This window comes from Eptatretus burgeri, chromosome 4 (assembly GCF_056783735.1).
Source record: "Eptatretus burgeri isolate ZD-2024b chromosome 4, Ebu_testis_v1, whole genome shotgun sequence".
NCBI classification, from domain to species: Eukaryota; Metazoa; Chordata; class Myxini; order Myxiniformes; family Myxinidae; genus Eptatretus; species Eptatretus burgeri.
Window position 1 is genome coordinate 15,550,261 of NC_140964.1, and position 15,834 is coordinate 15,566,094.

The window sequence follows — 15,834 nt, forward strand, 5'->3', positions numbered from 1 at the left end:
TTGTCTGCATTCGGTGAGGACCCCAAGAGCAAGGATACGGTTAATCATTGACTTCTTTGGTCTAAAGCCTGACTGCTCTGGACGCTGGTGCTCAAGCAGATGGTGAAGAACCCGATTGATAATTATCAGAGCAAAGACCCTGCCCGGCACTGAGAGTAGCGTCACTCCTCGGTAGTTGTTGCACTCTTGACAATTACCCATTCCTTTCCAGAGAGGGACAACAAGGCCCCCCTTTCATTTGGGATGATGCCTCTGTTCCAGGCAGAGCACAGAACTGCATGCAATGACATGAGTGCAGCATTTCCACCAGCCTTGAGAAGTTCAGCATGGATGCCACAGATCCCTGGTGCTTTACCCCATGTCAACCTGTTCACCGCAGCCTGTGTTTCCACAAACGAAGGTGGATCACAGTTGAATTGAGCGTCAGCAATAGGGATTGTAACACCCCTGACGTCCAACTCAACAGCTCATGGATCAGCCTGGTATAACCGCTCAAAGTAACTGGCCCAGCGGGCCATCCCTTCGGACTCCTCTGTCAAGAGCCCAACACCCTCTGCTCGAACTGCAGTACACTGAGGGATGGGCTTGGACGAACACAATGCGCAAATTCCCCTGTAAGCAGGACGAGAATCACTTGACCACAGCTGATGCTCTACCCCCTCACAGATTCCTCGCACACAGGCCTCCTTGTCCACTCTTAGCGCACATACAGTTTTACGCCTCAGCTCCCTGAACAGCTTACCTCTGCCATTCAGCCTGGCCCTGCAACTATGGGCAATGGTATCCAGCGTCCCTTGAGAGACAAAATTCTTCTTCACCCTCCTGTGAGTTCCAAGACATCTCCCGGAAACATCAAGGACGGTGGTCTTGAAGGCACTCCACAACTCTTCAGGATCCCCCAAAGCACCCAGACCCCCCAATTCTCCACTCAGCTTGTTCGCAAACTCCTTAGCTACCCTCTCATCTTTGAGCTTGCCAACATCTAGCCGAGGCTGGGATGGTACCATTCTCCTGGATTTAAGGTGCAACTTAAGAGTTACTACAAAAAGCCGGTGGTTAATATTGAGGAACTGAGCACTACAGTGGACCTGCAGTTCTGGATCATCCTCCAGTGACCATCAATGAGGACATGGTCAATCTCCTTTGCCACACCATCAGTGTTGGAATACCGAGTCCAGTGGTGAGCTTTTGGGGGCAGAAACCATGAACCAGCCACCCTAAGTCCATGACTTCTTGTATCGTCAAAGAACTTCGTGCTATTCAGGTTCACAGTTCCAGACCCATGGGGACCAACACACATCTCATACCCATCCCTATCAGTTCCAGTCGATGGATTAAAATCCCCCAAGACTGGAAGTGTATCTCCTCTGGGGCACTGATCAACCACAGACACGAGCGTGGCGTAGAATGCATCCTTTACGGTGAGATCACTCGCCTCAGTTGGAGCATAAACAGAGACCAGGGAAATGACACCCAAGGAGTGACGAATCCCAAGTCTCATAATACGCTCGTTGACCGGTGTTACCTCAATTATCATTGGCGTCAGCTTATTTGACACAGCTACAGCAACTCCTTGGGAATGGTAACCATCAGAGCAACCAGACCAATAGTAGGTGTAACCACCCACCATGATCTTGCCACAATCCAGTCTCCGAACCTCAGAGAGAGCTGCAATACCGATGTCCAAACGCTTGAGCTCGGATGATAACAGAGGCAGGTGATCATCCTCTCTTAGGGATAGGACATTCCAGGCAACCACCCGAAGGGACCCCCTCAGGTTAACCTCCTCTCATCAAAGTTTGGGGGTCCCGAAGGCTTTGCCCCAATCCCATCATCCGGTGAGCTGCTCTGCAAAGGGAAGCTGCACAGGAGGTACTCCCACGGAGTGGGTTTTCCGAATTTTTGATGCTTCTGGAATATTTTGTGGAATGAAGGGTTTTACGGTAGCCGGAGTGCAAATCCTGCCACCAACCTCCTAATAAGAAATAACCCAACTGCAGGAGGATGTCTGCAGACACAGTTTGGCACGAGACATGGATGGCCATTGGCTCACAAAGAGCTCTTCCATCCTCCAGGTTTTGTTTATCATCCTGCTGGGTGTCCATATCATATACCTTCCTCACCAAGAAACTTGGCGGGGGAGATGGTTTAGTCGCCGACACCCGACCATGGAACAGGTTAGTACAGGTTTACATGATACCTTGCAGCAAGTCAAAAAGCCACAAGCCACATGCACACAGTGACTAGTCTTTGCCATAAATGCCTGTAGCAATTTTAAAGTTTCAATTGGCCTCTTGGTGGCCTCTGAAGTCTCCTCCTTTCTTGGTCATCCAGTTTGGAGGAATGGCCTGATCTAGGCAGGGTCTTGGTGGTACCAGACGCCTTCAACTTCTTAATGGTTGTCTTCACTGTGGTCCAAGGGATAATAAATGCCTTTGAAATAGTTTTTTTATACCCATCCCCTGATCTGTGCCTTTCCACAACTTCATCCCAGAGGTCTTTTGAAAGCTAATGGGGTGCTCATGGTTGAATCTGCTGTGAAATGCACTACCTAGCAGAGGAAACCGACAGGAACAGCTGATTTTATTCTGAAATAATGAGAATTACTACAATTTAATACAGGTGGAGGCAAATTAACTTGGTGTGTGATTTTGAAGGTGATTGGTTATACCTGAGCTCATTTACAATTGCTATTATATGGGTGGTGGGTAGTGGGTAGTTATCTTACCAAGCTTGGTGTTGGCTTCGTGGTAGGGTGGTGGCTTTGAGTGGTAGGGTAGTGGCTTTGGATCCTAGGCTCCTGAGTTCAAGTCCTGTTGGCCGTGGAATTAAAATACATCAGGAGGTTGACTCAGCCTGTCATCCTTCTGAGGTCGGCAAAATGAGCACCAGTGTACTGGTAAGGGGACGAACATCAGCATCAGCATCAGCATCAGCATCAGCATCAGCATCAGCATCAGCATCAGCATCAGCATCAGCATCAGCATCAGCAGCATAGCCGTGTCCCAACCAATGATGCAACCAGCAGCCACAGGCTGCACTCGATAGAGAGAGAGTTATCTTACCATTATATTTTTGTTTTGTATTTTAAAATTAATTATTTGAAATTTGTTTTTCATTTGGAAGTTGTGGGTTGTAATGTGTAAATAAATAAAGGTGGAAAAAGTCTGATTTCATGAAATTTCATTCCAGGCTATAAGGAAACAAAAGGTGAAAATTTTGAAAGGGGGTGTAGACTTTCTTTAGGCTCTGTATATGTATATGTATGTATCTATCTATAATCCCAGCAGTGTGTGTGTGTGTGTGTGTGTGTGTGTGTGTGTGTGTGTGTGTGTGTGTGTGTGTGTGTGTGTGTGTGTGTGTGTGTGTGTGTGTGTGCGTGTGCGTGTGTGACCGCTGTTTCTCGACAACCACTGGTCCGATATCATTGAAACTTGCCAGATATATTGCTGGGGACCTGAGGATGTGCCTTTTTTAAGGTTTGATATTAATCGGACAAGTGCTTTCCAAGCTATGGCCATTTATTTACCAACCAATGACAGGACACGTTGCTGTGTGGGCGTGGCCGATGGGGAAGAGAACCTCAGCCACGTTCCCCATTACGGGTTACAACGTACAAACTTCCTGATAATGATGAGTTTGTGTATTCTAATAATTTCTCGATTTCTTATGCGCATTTATAGCGAACGCAGTGAGCTTCATACTTAACGCGTGCACATGAGAGAATAGGAAGCGATAACAACAACAACAACAACAACAACAACACAATACCCCTGGCTATTTGGAATCCGTGTCGTCGGCTATGACCCTTTTACTTCCGGTTGTTTTTAAACACTGTGCGGTGTATAAACACGATTGGGTTTTATTTCTATCTTGTGAATATTACTTAATGCGTGCACATGAGAGAATAGGAAACAACAACAACAACAACAACAACAACAACAACACAATACCCTGGCAATTTGGAATCTGTGTCGTTGGCAATGACCATTTTGCTTCCGGTTTTTTTTGCTTTTTTTTGTTTCCGGTTTTTATCATGGGGAATGATGCATGCCGGGAGATAAAGACATCGTCGGAGACATGAAAGACCCAAATAATATCAGACATAGTGTATATTTCCTCCACTGATTTTAATAAAGATATCTCCCGCATCATCAAAAAATAATTTTTCATCGTGATTTATGTTATTTGATCGCTGATCCCGAATCCAGGCCGAAGTAACCGGAAATTGCGTGTACAGTTGTGAACAAGTTATAGGTAAAGTCAGAAGCGAATGTAAGAAGAATACTACGTTCGCTTCGAGTATTTATTTTTTTTAGATGAGATCCTGTTCTCGGCGGTGTAGTTGTTGTTGTGAAGTTAATGTTGAGGTATATTGTTGAGGTAATATTAATGTTTTTAGATGAGATCCTGTTCTCGGTGGTGTAGTTGTTGTTGTGAAGTTAATGTTGAGGTATAATGTTGAGGTAATATTAATGTTTTTAGATGAGATCCTGTTCTCGGCGGTGTATTTGTCATTGTGAAGGTCATGTTGAGGATTTTTTTTTCAGATGAGATTCTGTTCTCGGCGGTGTAGTTGTTGTTGTGAAGGTAATGTTGAGGAATATTGTTGAGGTAATATTTATTTTTTTAGATGAGATCCTGTTCTAGGCGGTGTAGTTGTCGTTGTGAAGGTAATGTTGAGGATTTTTATTTTTTATTTTTTTAGATGAGATCCTGTTCTCAGCGGTGTATTTGTCATTGTGAAGGTTATGTTGAGGATTTTTTTTTTCAGATGAGATCCTGTTCTAGGCGGTGTAGTTGTTGTTGTGAAGGTAATGTTGAGGTATATTGTCGAGGTAATATTAATTTTTTTAGAGACCCTGTTCTAGGCGGTGTAGTTGTCGTTGTGAAGGTAATGTTGAGGATTTTTTTTTTTTTTTTTAGATGAGATCCTGTTCTCGGCGGTGTATTTGTCGTTGTGAAGGTAATGTTGAGAATTTTTTTTTTCAGATGAGATCCTGTTCCAGGCGGTGTAGTTGTTGTTGTGAAGGTAATGTTGAGGTATATTGTTGAGGTAATATTAATTTTTTAGATGAGATCCTGTTCTAGGCGGTGTAGTTGTCGTTGTGAAGGTAATGTTGAGGTATAATGTTGAGGTAATATTTACTTTTTTAGATGAGATCCTGTTCTAGGCAGTGTAGTTGTTGTTGTGAAGGCATTGTTGAGGTATAATGTTGAGGATTTTTTTTTCAGATGAGATCCTGTTCTAGGCGGTGTAGTTGTTGTTGTGAAGGTAATGTTGAGGTATATTGTTGAGGTAATATTAATTTTTTAGATGAGATCCTGTTCTAGGCGGTGTAGTTGTCGTTGTGAAGGTAATGTTGAGGTATAATGTTGAGGTAATACTTACTTTTTTAGATGAGATCCTGTTCTAGGCAGTGTAGTTGTTGTTGTGAAGGTATTGTTGAGGTATAATGTTGAGGATTTCTTTTTCAGATGAGATCCTGTTCTAGGCGGTGTAGTTGTTGTTGTGAAGGTAATGTTGAGGTATATTGTTGAGGTAATATTAATTTTTTAGATGAGATCCTGTTCTAGGCGGTGTAGTTGTCGTTGTGAAGGTAATGTTGAGGATTTTTTTTTTCAGGTGAGATCCTGTTCGAAGCGGTGTAGTTGTTGTTGTGAAGGTAATGTTGAGGTATAATGTTGAGCTAATATTTTTTTTTTAGATGAGATCCTGTTCTAGGCGGTGTAGTCGTCGTTGTGAAGGTAATGTTGAGGATTTTTTTTTTCCAGATGAGATCCTGTTCTAGGCAGTGTAGTTGTTGTTGTGAAGGTAATGTTGAGGTAATATTTATTTTTTCATAGCAAAAAGACTTTAATTTGATATATTTAAGAAGCGAATGTAAAAAGAATTCTACGTTCGCTTCTAGGCTTTGCCTATTCCATCTTAGATAAACACAATGCCCCAAGTTATGATCGTTTTCATATTAGACGGTGCATAAATTTCAGTAACATCAGTGTGAGCTGGTATGCTCCGAACCAGGAAGGATTTTGTTTTTTTTGCACGAACGTTTTTTTTTTTTCCTCTTCTCTTCTCTTTGTGTTTTTCCTTGCGAAAAGGCAAAATACGTTGGCGCTAATTGAATAATTGGCCATTAAAACTAATAGTTTATCAAAACGTTGGCAGATCCAGCAGCCTCCGCATTCTTGCCCTGGACGAGGAAACAAAGAAGAAGCGCCGTTTCCTCAGCCATGTTGTTTATGAAGAGGTGCTGATGAGATAAAGGTGTGTACAATGTACATGGAGACGAATTTTATTATTATTTATTTATTGAAGAAAAATTGTTCCGAAAATAATTTATCAAAAAAAGTGCACAACTTTTTTTGTTTCCAATTGTCAAAACGGTGTAGTGTGGCCTCTGGAAGGGTTAAGGAATTCAGCTCTACTCGACCTGCTTGGCGCTTGCCAACGAAATACATCTCAATTTGGTGGTAAAAATGATTCACAACGACGGGTTTCCTTACTCATTGCTCTGCAGTCTGCATTCAACCCCTTCATTTGTCATCTCATTGACCTCATTTCATCTATCTATAATTCCAGCAGTGTGTGTGTCAGTGTGTGTCAGTGTGTGTCAGTGTGTGTGTGTGTGTGTGTGTGTGTGTGTGTGTGTGTGTGTGTGTGTGTGTGTGTGTGTGTGTGTGTGTGTGTGTGTGTGTGTGTGTGTGTGTGTGTGCGCGCGCGTGTGTGTGTCGTTTACGATAGCGAAGGAACGGCCTGTGTGGTTGTTGTTTTTGGCACGCGGTTTGAAAGTTTTTTTTTTGTTTTTGTTTGCACGTACGGGCATGCACTAGTATATATAATGATATGTACTGGATATTTATATTTAGCCTACTTCATGGTAAGACCATTGTATCATGTGTGGGTGTGGCACAGGGATTCATGGTCACCATTCCATACAACAGGTGCTTGCAGTGTATACTCCTGCATGGGATGGCATACAATTCACTTTCTTGGTGAAATCCAGTCAATCTGATCATGGATGTGGTCCCCAAAGTTAATGTATGACCATGTATTGTGGCCCAATTAGCTGGGGTGTATGTGTTTGTTTGAGCATGTGCTTCATCATTTGGCCTGAAATGCATGCTTATATTAGCTTGACAAGCCGTGTTTGACTGTGTACTTTGGCCTTATGGCCGATATACTGTACATATTCTAGCTTTGTTTCAATTTTCGAAATTTTTATAAAGCTTTTTAAAAAATTTTATTTTTACTTTGCCAAGGCTCGTATGAGATGTAACACACAACGCACAGCAAGGGGGGCATGAGACAAGAGGAGTGGGAAGGACAAAACAGTGGGGAACAGAGACATAAGGGAATCTGTGGAAGAGAGATGGATGGGGCAGGGAACATGTGGTATACAAGATGGACATTACAGGGACTTTCAGGAAGGAAAGCAGGGAATTTGAAGGAGGTGGGTTTGGGGTGGATTAATGGGGGTAGAAAAGATAGAGGATTTGGATGGGGAATGATAGGTGGGAGTGAACAGCTGTTTTGAAGGCCTGCAGGGAAGAATGGGATTGAACAGAGTGAGGGAGTTTATTCCAAAGGCAGGAAAAAGAGGAATGAAAGAGTGAAGGTTAGCAGTGATTCGTGATTTTGGTAGTTTTACCAGAAGGGGGTTGTTGGCAGACCTTGAGGGCCCTGCGGAAATATGGTGGGGACAAATCGCAGACTGAGCAGGGGGGCGAGACAGGAGAGGAGACAGTAGAAGACAGAAAGACCACCGACCTGCCTGCAGTGAGAGAGTGAGAAGTCCAAAGACTCAGCCTCATCGCGGGAGATGCCGATGATCCGAAATGCCTTGGTTTCTACAGCGTGAAGCCGAGAAAGGTGAGAGGCAGGAGCACCAGTCCAGAGGGGAGAGCAGTACTCCATCAGGCTGCGGATGAAAGCTTTGTATGGGGTCAGGAGCTCAGGGTGGGCTGAGAAAGGACTTTGCACGACGGAGGATTCCCAGTCGGTGATTGGCTTTGGAGGCCAGGTTGGAAATGTGGCTTTCCCAGGAAAGTTCATAGCAGAGAGTGAGACTCAGAAGTTTGAATGAAAGGACTTCTTCAAGAGGATTGTTGAGAAAGTCGATTGGGGGGGGGGGGTAGGTTTCCAAATGGCCCTTTCAGAAAGACTTAGTGAGAGTGTGAGATTTATCCGGATTGAAAGACATGTTCCACGTGTTGGACCAGTTTGTGATTTTACCCAGATCTGCAGTGAGTGTAGAAGCTGCTGCTTGCCGGACTGAGGGGATGGGAGTGTTTTTTGTTGTTGTTGTTTTTTAATGAAAAAGGACTGTCATAATGATCTCCATTCGTGCCTGACTTTTATTAGTTGGGCAACTTAGCTAAATATAGCATAACAATTGTGCATTTTGTGAGGAAAGCACCAAATTTGGCACACACTAGTAGCCTATCATATTATGAACAGATTTGGATATTGGGCCATCTCAAAATTTTTGATGGCAGTCGAAAATGGCTGCTACAGCCATCAGCGGCTGAATTTGAGATGGCCCAAAATCCAAATCTGTTCATAATATGATAGGCCACTAGTGCGCCAAATTTGGTGCTTTCCTCAAAAAATGCACAATTGTTATGCTAAGTTGCCCCACTATATAGTATGACCATGCCTTCAGGCCCCATGAGCTGGGATGTATGAATTGGTATGACCAATATGGGTTAAGATGCATGAGTTTGTATAACCATTTGCTTTGGTCTTCAGGTCGAAGTGCATGCACATATTAGTTTAACATGCTTGATTGGAATTTGGCCTTTGGGCTGGAGTGCTTGTCCCTAACTTTGTTACAATTGTTGTTTGTTTTAAAAAAAACTTTTTCAAGCAAAAAAGGTATTGTCGTGCAATGGCCTCCATTGGGCCCCAATGTTTATGGTATGACCATGCATTCTGGTCCTTTCGGCTAAGATGTATGCTTTTGTATCACCATGATCCTTGGCCTTTAAGCCAAGGTACATATGTATTGATAATGGATGCAATCAATAGGACATTGATTGTGGCATACATACTTTTGTGAGAAGAAAGGGAAGTTAAAATTTTAGGCATTTACCTTTCCTCGGAGCAAACGAGAGATGGGACATGTTGCTGATATAATGTGAGAGTGAGTCAGAGTGGTGGAAGGAGGAGGAGGAGATTGGGACTATACTCTGTGCAGAGCGTTGGTGCTGCCTCAGCAGTCTCCTTGGCTATGGGACACAATCCTGGATGAGTCGCCACTACAACACGGTATACCAGCATGCTGGCATTCGTTTTGCCAACCTCAGAAGGATGACAGGTCGAGTTAACACCACCTGCTATTAATTCAACAGCTGAGCGGGATTTAAACTCAGGACCCTTGGATCCAAAGCCCACCACCCTAACCATTAAGCCAACACCAGGCATAGAGTGGTGGAAGGGGGTCACAAATCAGAGATAATTTAACCAGAGGGGGGAGTGATAATGACCAATTTTGACAGGGAGAGTCAGAGTTCAGGGGTTAAAGTTTAGGGGACTGGGACTGCAAGAAAAGTGGAAATAATAGTTAAAAAACACAAGAAGAAGTGATGGAGGACATCATAGTAAAATACAGCGTGTCTGTTTGGCTGTATGTTCGCTTATAGACTTGAAAACGGATTGGCCAATCTCCACCAAATTTTGCATACATTCTGGGAGTACCCAGGGTCACATCATGGGCACAAAGTAATTTCCCCCTTTCCACCCCCGTGCGGGGGTGAGATGACAACTTGAAATTTTCACCTTTGCACATGACACAGTGCTTGTTGTTTTCTGACCCCTGACAGAAGGAAGGGATATTACTACCCATGGGCACAAATGAATTTGCCCCATCACACCTCCTAAGCCACTCCTGGAGTGAGCAGGTGTTTCAGTTCGATAAATAACTGAATAAGCTTTAAAAAGTGACATGTGTATTCGTTTGACAAGCTTTGTTACCTCTGCCACCGAAGCCCTGTTTGGATATCTGTCAATTTGTTTGCTTATCTGTGAGCAGGATATCAAAAAGTTGTGGATGGATTCTGTTGAAACTTGGTGGACAAGTTGGGTGTGTGACAGGGATAAATTGTTTCGATTTTGTTGAATATCCGAATGCAGATCCGGCCTATCATTGGGATATAAAACGTAAACTTTTCAGCCTGGTGGCAGTATGCGTTGTACCGAGTGCTGCTCTAGTTTGACTATGCACTTTAGTCTTGGGCCGAAGTACACAAGCTTCAGCTCTGTTATGTCAGATTTTTTTATTTTACCTTTTATAGAAAAAAAGGAATCACTCAATAGAGATGAAGGCCAGGGAGTCAGAAATGCGTCTGTGGATTGATCGCTTTCCCTAATTGGTGCACAGAAGATCCTGCCATTAAAGACTTTTAAAGCTAGTCGCTGATGGATGATGCGGATAGCTCGGAGTAATGTCACAGTGTTCATATTGACCAGTGTAGCAGGTGACACCGCATAAGGAAGTCGGTGGTTCTTTGTTTTTTTCACAGACAGTAACAGAAAGGTGCATACACTGTATATTCATGGTGTTCAATAAGTTTGCAAACTAGATACAATAGTCTAACACAAGACAAGGTTTATATTAAGTTTTTGCAATTTATTAGGTATCATGATGAGTCTGAAGATTATGCAAAGCCTGGTGTTGGCTTAATGGTTAAGGTGGCTGATTTAAGATCTTCGGGTCTTGAGTTCAAGTCCTTCTTTTTCTCTGTTCAATTAACACCAGGTAGGTTGACTCATCCTGTCATCCTTCTGATGTTGGCAAAATGAGTACCAGCTTACTGGTGACAGGGGCATTGCATCAGTGGCACAGTTGTGCTCCCAGAAAATGATGCTGCCAAGCAACCACAGGCTGCATACAAATAAATAAGAAGATATATATATATATACACACACACACACACACACACACACACACACACACACACACACACACACACACACACACACACACACACACACACACACACACACACACACACACACACACATATACACACACACATATACACATACACATATACACATACACATACACATACACATACACATACACATACACATACACATACATGTACATGCTTTACCATATTCCTTTCTGGTGGTTCTTCGACTATTCTGAGTGTCTTGTTCATCTAAACGTTTTGAACGATATTCATTTATTAACCTCCGCCATCGAAGATGGACGGAGGTTACTGTTTTCACCCCTGTTGTTGTTTGTTTGTTTGTTTGTGAACAGTATTACGGAAAAACTCCTGGGCGGATTTCGACGAAACTTGGTGGGGGGTTAGGTATGGTCCAAGGATCATGACATTAGATTTTGGACTTTGTCCAAAGTCCAATATGGCCGCTCTGGCGGCCATTTTGAAAAAAAAATTGGAATTTTTGTTTTTCCATTTCTACATGTTTTCAGTGATTTCCAACCAAAATAAAGAAATTTGTTAGAGAAAAAAAAAAAAAATTTTGCAACTTTTATTCAAAATAATTTCGATTTTATTTGAAAAATATTTGATAATTTTTTTTTTGAATTTCTACATGTTTTAAGTGATTTGCAACCCCAAAAAAATTTGTTAGAGAAAAAAAAAAACAGAAATTTTGCATTTTTTTTTCCAAAAAATTTCGATTTTTTTTTTTTGGCATTTCTACATGTGCGTCGATCTAGTTGAGTTTATTCAATCGTGGTTCAGTAGAGTCTGATCCGTTTTGACCTACATTGAATAGGATATCAGGTTCACTTAAGTGACCCAGCAGTATTGGCGGCGGAGGTTTTGCACTCTACCGAGTGTTCCCCCTCTAGTTTATTTAGTTTTATCAGTTGGTCAACAGAAAAAAGATATAAATCAAAAATAAAAGAATAAGTGATGATTCAGTATCAATGTTAAATCGTTATAAAAGGGATACCATTAAAACAACACAGCTTTGCAATGCCAGTTATCCTTTTCTATCATTCCATGAACTTCCTGATCACCTTTGGTCATGACTTGAAAATCTTCGCTTACACTCCCGCGTTCCTTCAGTGTCAAGCTCTCTATAAACACACGGACACTGCCAGCATGGAACCCACAAATCACCTGAACCCACGGTAAAACACGCGCTAACGGCTGCAGGTGCCTCCATCGTCTGTCTCTGAAGGCGCACAGACTGTGCAACTCAACCGTTTAAACATCGAACACAGGGATGGCATCAATCTCTACATTTAAAAAAAAAACTAGGAAAATATATATATATATATATATATATATATATATATATATATATATATATATATATATATATATATATATATATATATATAAATATATTTTAAAAAACGCTCGGTTTTTCGTTAAATAATTATTTAATGGTAGCTAGATTGTTGTTTGAATCATTTGCACATTATTCAAATTGCACTCCAAACAATTTATGAAAATAACACACAGTGGAACGTAATAAGGAACATATATATATATATATATATATATATATATATATATATATATATATATATATATATATATATATATATATATATATATATATATATATATATATATTTTTTCACCTTTGCATATATATATATATATATATATATATATATATATATATATATATTCTCCTTTGCATATATGTATATATATATATATATATATATATATATATATATATATATATATATATATATATATATATATATATATATACATACACATATATATGTGTGTGTGTGTGTGTACGTGATAAGTCTCTGGAAGTTGTGTATAATCATTTAAAGCGGCATTGCCAGCAGAATCCCAATTTAATTTTACAACGAGGAGTAATAAATGCACCAGTTCTATCTCTTAAAATAAATGCCCTTAACGTTAATGGCTCTTTAAAGTTCTCTCGGTGGAATCATGGTGGAATTCAGATCGCTGGGCATTTTAAACCCGAGAGTATAATGGAGCATTTTCAGGATTAAATATCTCATTACAGCCTCTTTAATGCGTTCATAATGCCTCCTTTAATAAAAACCAAACACAACACCAACCAAAAGCAATTAATCTTGACCGAAGTGCCTGGCACCTCATTAGCAACTGCGTGCGGTGGTTCAGCATTTGGGAATGGGGGGAAAGACCTTGAAGGAGGAGCCCCTTGCGTCCGTTCGCCCATTAAACCGCGAGTTCCCGCGCTTCTCGATCTTTCTGTTTGTGTGCAAATATTGATACGGATGCGACTCCGATTGGGAGAATTTCTCAAGTGTGGCGAGGTCTCGGCGAATGCAACAAAACGCTCATTTCAATGATTGCTGCAAACTGAGAATCCTGTATCAATCCGCGGAACTATTTTACATCCCGGGCACACCCGCTTAAAAGGAGGTGTTTGTGTGTTTCGAACTCCAGTTGATGTGCGGTGCGAGACTGAGATTTACTCTTTCCTTGACAAGCCCCTATAATTGGTGGATAATGTACAAGGATATATAAGATAATTGGGTGCAGGAGGCCATTTGGTCCAACATGCCTGTGGTATATCAACAGTGTGTAACATATATATATATATATATATATATATATATATATATATATATATATATATATATATATATATATATATATATATATATATATATATATATATATATTGCACAGCATGATCTTACTGCACTGCACTGTACTCTATACCCTCACTGGACTCGTCTCAACTCGAGTTGTTCAATTGGATTATCCATACAATATTATCCTACTACCTACAAACGGTCATGTTGGTGTTTAGCAGGCAGTGCGTTGCATCACATTCGTTTGGTTTTCACAGGAGATGATAAGCTGACTATCTCCTTTATCACCACCACTTTTTAAACGCAGATCTGTAGCTCATCACTTGGCAGAACAAAGGAGGAAGTCGACAGCAGTGTCATTACACCCTACAGGTTTAACCCTCGGGGCCGAAACGTTTGCTTTCCGTCTGTTCCTCCGTCCGTCCTTCACAGCTGTGGGTTTTCAGACTTTTTTTCCCCCATACCCTTTAACATATTCAACTTAAACTTGGTACATGGCTTTATTATGATAAGTTACAGAACAAGTTTGAGTTTCAGGGGGTTTCGTCAATTTTTTACACAGTTATGCCCTTTTTAGACTTTGAAAATATCACATTATTAGCTTATCTGGAATCGGAATTAGAATTCCAGATAAGGTCTCGTCATCGTGGTCCATCCGTCTGTCCGTCTCGTATTTCGACTTCTCCGGCCAAACCGCTGGGCCCATCCGGCTGAAACTTGGCAGCAACGTTCCTCTCCTGACTAACGGGGATTGCAAAGATTGTTCCTGCCACATGACTAAGTAGGTCAAAATGGCGGACTAAATGAATTCCTTCAAAATATTCACCAAAACCACCAATCAGAATGCTACCAAATTTGGGTTACCACATTAGGCTAGGGTAGGGATGTTAAATTGCTGAGGTCATGCCGATCACATGACCGGAAGTGTGCTGAAATATCAGGCTTCGTAAATTTTTGGGAAAATTACAAATTCCTTCAAATATCTTCTTTTCCAGATCCACCAGTCAGAATGCTAACAAACCTGGGTTACAACATTAGGCGAGGGTCCAGATAAGCTGCAGGTCCAATGGTCCTATTTTTTTTTAATAGGAAATAAGCATAGCCTAGAAATGAAGGAAACCCGATGGGTTAGAGAGGTTATTCTTCATTTTGGTTCTGGTATCGGTTCGAGCGTGCGTGAAAGCAAACTAATTTTTATCTCTGGTTTGTTATCCTCGTTGTCTTTATTGGTTTCTAGTCAACAGAACATATCCGGAAATGAAAATTGCTTTTCCTTTTTTTGCCGAAGAGACCCACACACAGGGGGTTATGGGATTTCTTCTTCCTCATTCTTGTTCCGGTCTTGGCTCAAGTGTGTATTAAATGCAAACAAAGTTTTATCTCCTGAACATTCATTGGGACCGGAAGTGGACATGTATTGCAAAGCAATTCTCACTCTTGTCATACATGGATCAGTTTTCAGCTGCCCAGACTCCACTCCACTGCTTTACACCCATTGGCTGGACAGCTGGCCTGACTCCACCCCAATTTAAATCATGCACCATCGTTACATAAAGCAGCACAGATTGGCTGGCCTCAGGCCTGGGTCGTCCATGGCCCAGTGCAATTTTAATGATCCCAGGGATATAACCACGATGTATTATATATGTACGTAAGCCGTACACATGGTTTTGCTTCAAGTATGTAGATTGGGTTATTTTTTTATTATTTTCGGCACCGAAGGCGCCATTATACCCCACACAAATATACAAACATCCATTGCGCCTGGTAGGGGACATGTATTGCAAAGCAATTCTCGCTCTTGTTTTACATGAAATATAAGGACATTTGTATATATATATATATATATATATATATATATATATATATATATATATATATATATATATATATATATATATATATGACAGACAAATCAACAGTGTCTAACACTCGAACTTGGATTCCCAGGATCATGAGCAAAGCTGGGAATTGCTCAACAGACCAAATTGAATTGCGATAAACAGCTTCGTTAAAGATTCCACTATGACTTTATAAATGAGCACGTCAATATGTCGATACTCAATCCCCCTGCTCGGTCTGAAGCTTTATTGTTCACCGCTCCTTCCCAATTCCATATCCAGGCAATGCATGACGTCATCGCCAGTCGCCAAAGGAAGGGAGTACTCAGTTTTTACTCTGTTTTCTTGTTACTTGCAAAATCGAAAATTTTTCAAGTATCTTGGTCAGTCAATTTTGTTATTCTGTTTGTCGGTCTGTTTGTGGCCAACAGATCACAATTTTAAACCGA

The 15,834-nt window shown here is 41.3% G+C and overlaps 1 long non-coding RNA gene across 1 annotated transcript in view; it reads left to right on the plus strand.

Annotated features, from left to right (window-relative positions):
• The first annotated feature begins 6,207 nt into the window (after window positions 1-6,207).
• LOC147027526 (uncharacterized) overlaps window positions 6,208-15,834 on the plus strand; it is an 83,779-nt gene continuing 74,152 nt past the window's right edge. Inside the window, exon 1 of the long non-coding RNA XR_015056877.1 lies at window positions 6,208-6,268. This is a non-coding gene — a long non-coding RNA (uncharacterized LOC147027526). The remainder of the gene's footprint in view (window positions 6,269-15,834) is intronic.